We start from the raw sequence: 6377 nt of genomic DNA, 5'->3' as shown, positions 1-6377 counted from the left end.
GTGGGCTGCTCCCTTTCCTGCCAACTCCATAGTGCCTAGTGGGCGGAGCCTGCACTCACCGCCACAGCTTAAGAGGCCTGAGGGAGGCTTCCGGGACACTGCTGCTGCTGCTCTAGTGACTGCTGGGTGGGCCGCTCCCTTTCCTGCCAACTCCATCTGGCATAGGGGGTGGAGCCTGCACTCACCGCCACAGCTTAAGAGGCCTGAGGGAGGCTTCCGGGACACTGCTGCTGCTTCTCTAGTGAATGCTAGTTGGGCCGCTCCCTTTCCTGCCAACTCCATCTGGCCTATGGGGCGGAGCCTGCACTCACTGCCACACCTTAAGAGGCCTGAGGGAGGCCTCCGGGACACTGCTGCTGCTCTAGTAAGTGCTGGGTGGGCCGCTCCCTTTCCTGCCAACTCCATCTGGCCTAGGGTGCGGAGCCAGCACTCACCGCCACAGCTTAAGAGGTCTGAGGGAGGCTTCTGGGACACTGTTGTTGCTGGCCCTGCTGCTGCTCTAGCGAGTGCTGGGTGGGCCGCTCCTTTCCTACAAACTCCATCTGCCCTAGGGGGCGGAGCCTGCACTCACCGCCACAGCTTAAGAGGCCTGAGGGAGGCTTCCGGGACACTGCTGCTGCTGCTGCTGCTCTAGTGGGTTCTGGGTGGGCCGCTCCCTTTCCTGCCAACTCCATCTGGCATAGGGGGTGGAGCCTGCACTCACCGCCACAGCTTAAGAGGCCTGAGGGAGGCCTCCGGGACACTGCTGCTGCTGCTGCTCTAGTGAGTGCTGTGTGGGCCGCTCCGTTTCCTGCCAACTCCATCTGGCCTAGAGGGCGGAGCCTGCACTCACCGCCACAACTTAAGAGGCCTGAGGGATGCTTTCGGGACACTGCTGCTGCTCCTATAGTGAGTGCTGGGTGGGCCTCTCCCTTTCCCGCAAACTCCATCGGGCCTAGGGGGCAGAGCCTGCACTCACTGCCACAGCTTGAGGGCCTCCATCAAGGCCTCCGGGACACTGCTGCTGCTGCTGCTGTAGTGAGTGCTGGGTGGGCTGCTCCCTTTCCTGCCAACTCCATAGTGCCTAGGGGGCGGAGCCTGCACTCACCGCCACAGCTTAAAAGGCCTGAGGGAGGCTTCCGGGACACCGCTGCTGCTGCTGCTCTAGTGAGTGCTCGGTGGGCCGCTCTCTTTCCTATCAACTCCATCTGACCTAGGGGGCAGAGCTTGCACTCACCGCCACAGCTTAAGAGCCCTGAGGGAGGCTTCCGGGACACTGCTGCTGCTCTAGTGAGTGCTAGGTGGGCCACTCCCTTTCCTGCCAACTCCATCGGGCCTAGGGGGCAGAGCCTGCACTCACTGCCACAGCTTAAGAGCCCTGAGGGAGGCTTCTAGGACACTGCTGCTGCTGCTCTAGTGAGTGCTGGGTGGGCTGCTCCCTTACCTGCCAACTTAATCTGGCCCAGGGGCCGGAGCCTGCACTCACCGCCACAGCTTGAGGGCCTCCATCAAGGCCTCCGGGACACTGCTACTGCTGCTGCTCTAGGTAGTGCTGTTTGGGCCACTCCGTTTCCTGCCAACTCCATCTGGCCTAGGGGGCGGAGCCTGCACTCACCGCCACAGCTTAAGAGGCCTGAGGGAGGCTTCCGGGACACTGCTGCTGCTGCTGCTCTAGCAAGTGCTGGGTGGACCGCTCCCTTTCCTGCCAACTCCATCTGGCCTAGGGGGCGGAGCCTGCACTCACCACCATAGCTTAAGAGGCCTGAGGGAGGTTTCCGGGACACTGCTGCTGCTCTAGTGAGTGCTGGGTGGGCCGCTCCCTTTCCTGCCAACTCCATCTGGCCTAGGGGGCGGAGCCTGCACTCACCGGCACAGCTTAAGAGGCCTGAGGGAGGCTTCAAAGGACACTGCTGCTGCTCTAGTGAGTGCTGGGTGGGCAGCTCCCTTTCCTGCCAACTCCATCTGGCCTAGGGTGCGGAGCCTGCACTCACCGCCACAGCTTAAGAGGCCTGAGGGAGACTTCTGGGACACTGCTGCTGCTGCTGCTCTAGTGAGTGCTGGGTGGCCCTCTCCCTTTCCTGCCAACTCCATCTGGCCTAGGGTGCGGAGCCTGCACTCACTGCCACAGCTTAAGAGGCCTGAGGAGGCTTCTGGGACACTGTTGCTGCTGCTCCTGCTGCTGCTCTATTGAGTGCTGTGTGGGCCACTCCCTTTCCTGCCTACTCCATCTGGCCTAGGGGGCGGAGCCTGCACTCATCGCCATAGCTTAAGAGGCCTGAGGGAGGCTTCCGGAACACTGCTGCTGCTGCTGCTCTAGTTAGTGCTGTGTGGGCCACTCCGTTTCCTGCCAACTCCATCTGGCCTTGAGGGCGGAGCCTGCACTCACCGCCACAGCTTAAAAGGCCTGAGGGAGGCTTTAGGGACACTGCTGCTTCTGCTGCTCTAGTGAGTGCTGGGTGGGCGGCTCCCATTCCTGCCAACTCCATCTGGCCTAGGGGGCGGAGCTTGCACTAACCGCCACAGCGTAAGAGGCCTGAGGGAGGCTTGCGGGACACTGCTGCTACTCTATTAAGTGGTGTGTGGGCCGTTCTGTTTCCTGCCAACTCCATTCGGCATAGGGGGCGGAGCCTGCACTCACCGCAACAGCTTAAGAGGCCTGAGGGATGCTTCCGGGACATTACTGCTGCTGCTGCTCTAGTGAGTGCTGGGTGGGCCGCTCCCTTTCCTGCCAACTCCATCTGGCCTAGGGTGCGGAGCCTGCACTCACCGCCACAGCTTAAGAGGCCTGACGGAGGCTTCCGGGACACTGCTGCTGCTGCTGCTCTAGCAAGTGCTGGGTGGGCCGCTCCCTTTCCTGCCAACTCCATCTGGCCTAGGGGGCGGAGCCTGCACTCACCGCCACAGCTTAAGAGGCCTGTGGGAGGCTTCTGGGACACTCCTGCTGCTCTAGTGAGTACTGGGTGGGCCTCTCCCTTTCCTGCCAACTCCATCTGGCCTAGGGGGCGGAGCCTACACTCACCGCCACAACTTAAGAGGCCTGAGGGAGGCTTCTGGGACACTGCTGCTGCTGCTGCTCTGGTGAGTGCTGGGTGGCCCTCTCCCTTTTCTGCCAACTCCATCTGGCCTAGGGGGCGGAGCCTGCACTCACCGCCACAGCTTAAGAGGCCTGAGGGAGGCTTCTGGGACACTGCTGCTGCTGCTGCTCTAGTGAGTGCTGGGTGGGCCGCTCCCTTTCCTGCCAACTCCATCTGGCCTAGGGGGCGGAGCCTGCACTCACCGCCACAGCTTAAGAGGCCTGAGGGAGGCTTCCGGGACACTGTTGCTCCTGCTCCTGCTGCTGCTCTAGTTAGTGCTGTGTGGGCCACTCCGTTTCCTGCCAACTCCATCTGGCCTAGGGGGCGGAGCCTGCACTCACCGCCACAGCTTAAGAGGCCTGAGGGAGGCTTCTGGGACACTGCTGCTGCTCTAGTTAGTGCTGTTTGGGCCACTCCGTTTCCTGCCAACTCCATCTGGCCTAGAGGGCGGAGCCTGCAAACACTGCCACAGCTTAAGAGGCCTGAGGGAGGCTTCCGGGACACTATTGCTGCTGCTCCTGCTGCTGCTCTATTGAGTGCTGTGTGGGCCACTCCGTTTCCTGACAACTCCATCTGGCCTAGGGGGCGGAGCCTGCACTCACCACCATAGCTTAAGAGGCCTGAGGGAGGCTTCCGGGACACTGCTGCTGCTCTAGTGAGTGCTGGGTGGGCCGCTCCCTTTCCTGCCAACTCCATCTGGCCTAGGGGGCGGAGCCTGCACTCACCGCCACAGCTTAAGAGGCCTGAGGGAGGCTTCTGGGACACTGCTGCTGCTGCTGCTGCTCTAGTGAGTGCTGGGTGGCCCTCTCCCTTTCCTGCCAACTCCATCTGGCCTAGGGGGCGGAGCCTGCACTCACGGCCACAGCTTAAGAGGCCTGAGGGAGGCTTCTGGGACACTGTTGCTGCTGCTCCTGCTGCTGCTCTATTGAGTGCTGTGTGGGCCACTCCTTTCCTGCCAACTCCATCTGGCCTAGGGGGCGGAGCCTGCACTCACCGCCACAACTTAAGAGGCCTGAGGGAGGCCTCCGGGACACTGCTGCTGCTGCTGCTCTAGTGAGTGCTGGGTGGGCCGCTCCCTTTCCTGCCAACTCCATCTGGCCTAGGGGGCGGAGCCTGCACTCACCGCCACAGCTTAAGAGGCCTGGGGGAGGCTTCCGGGACACTGTTGCTCCTGCTGCTGCTCTAGTTAGTGCTGTGTGGGCCACTCCGTTTCCTGCCAACTCCATCTGGCCTAGGGGGCGGAGCCTGCACTCACCGCCACAGCTTAAGAGGCCTGAGGGAGGCTTCCGGGACACTGCTGCTGCTGCTGCTCTAGCAAGTGCTGGGTGGGCCGCTCCCTTTCCTGCCAACTCCATCTGGCCTAGGGGGCGGAGCCTGCACTCACCGCCACAGCTTAAGAGGCCTGTGGGAGGCTTCTGGAACACTCCTGCTGCTCTAGTGAGTGCTGGGTCGGCCTCTCCCTTTCCTGCCAACTCCATCTGGCCTAGGGGGTGGAGCCTGCACTCACCGCCACAGCTTAAAAGGCCTGAGGGAGGCTTCCAGGACACTGCTGCTTCTACTGCTCTAGTGAGTGCTTTGTGGGCCACTCCCTTTCCTGCCAACTCCATCTGGCCTAGGGGGCGGAGCCTGCACTCACCGCCACAGCTTAAGAGGCCTGAGGGAGGCTTCTGGGACACTGCTGCTGCTCTAGTTAGTGCTGTGTGGGCCACTCCGTTTCCTGCCAACTCCATCTGGCCTAGAGGGCGGAGCCTGCAATCACTGCCACAGCTTAAGAGGCCTGAGGGAGGCCTCCGGGACACTATTGCTGCTGCTCCTGCTGCTGCTCTATTGAGTGCTGTGTGGGCCACTCCGTTTCCTGACAACTCCATCTGGCCTAGGGGGCGGAGCCTGCACTCACCACCATAGCTTAAGAGGCCTGAGGGAGGCTTCCGGGACACTGCTGCTGCTCTAGTGAGTGCTGGGTGGGCCGCTCCCTTTCCTGCCAACTCCATCTGGCCTAGGGGGCGGAGCCTGCACTCACCGCCACAGCTTAAGAGGCCTGAGGGAGGCTTCTGGGACACTGCTGCTGCTGCTGCTGCTCTAGTGAGTGCTGGGTGGCCCTCTCCCTTTCCTGCCAACTCCATCTGGCCTAGGGGGCGGAGCCTGCACTCACCGCCACAGCTTAAGAGGCCTGAGGGAGGCATCTGGGACACTGTTGCTGCTGCTCCTGCTGCTGCTCTATTGAGTGCTGTATGGGCCACTCCTTTCCTGCCAACTCCATCTGGCCTAGGGGGCGGAGCCTGCACTCACCGCCACAACTTAAGAGGCCTGAGGGAGGCCTCCGGGACACTGCTGCTGCTGCTGCTCTAGTGAGTGCTGGGTGGGCCGCTCCCTTTCCTGCCAACTCCATCTGGCCTAGGGGGCGGAGCCTGCACTCACCGCCACAGCTTAAGAGGCCTGAGGGAGGCTTCCGGGACACTGTTGCTGCTGCTCCTGCTGCTGCTCTAGTTAGTGCTGTGTGGGCCACTCCGTTTCCTGCCAACTCCATCTGGCCTAGGGGGCGGAGCCTGCACTCACCGCCACAGCTGAAGAGGACTTAGGGAGGCTTCCGGGACACTGCTGCTGCTGCTGCTCTAGTGAGTGCTGCGTGGCCCTCTCCCTTTCCTGCCAACTCCATCTGGCCTAGGGTGCGGAGCCTGCACTCACCGCCACAGCTTAAGAGGCCTGAGGGAGGCTTCTGGGACACTGTTGCTGCTGCTCCTGCTGCTGCTCTAGCGAGTGCTGTGTGGGCCACTCCCTTTCCTGCCAACTCCATCTGGCCTAGGGGGCGGAGCCTGCACTCACCACCATAGCTTAAGAGGCCTGAGGGAGGCTTCCGGGACACTGCTGCTGCTCTAGTGAGTGCTGGGTGGGCCGCTCCCTTTCCTGACAACTCCATCTGGGCTAGGGGGCATAGTCTGCACTCACCGCCACAGATTAAGAGGCCTGAGGGAGGTTTCCGGGACACTGCTGCTGCTGCTGATGCTCTAGTGAGTGCTGGGTGGCCCTCTCCCTTTCCTGCCAACTCCATCTGGCCTAGGGGGCGGAGCCTGCACTCACCGCCACAGATTAAGAGGCCTGAGGGAGGCTTCTGGGACACTGTTGCTGCTGCTCCTGCTGCTGCTCTAGTTAGTGCTGTGTGGGCCACTCCCTTTCCTGCCAACTCCATCTGGCCTAGTGGGCGGAGCCTGCACTCACCGCCACAGATTAAGAGGCCTGAGGGAGGTTTCCGGGACACTGCTGCTGCTGCTGATGCTCTAGTGAGTGCTGGGTGGCCCTCTCCCTTTCCTGCCAACTCCATCTGGC

This window comes from Podarcis bocagei (assembly GCF_964188305.1).
Source record: "Podarcis bocagei genome assembly, chromosome: W".
NCBI lineage: Eukaryota > Metazoa > Chordata > Lepidosauria > Squamata > Lacertidae > Podarcis > Podarcis bocagei.
The sequence above is the reverse complement of the archived record's forward strand: the minus strand, read 5'-3'. Positions refer to the sequence as shown.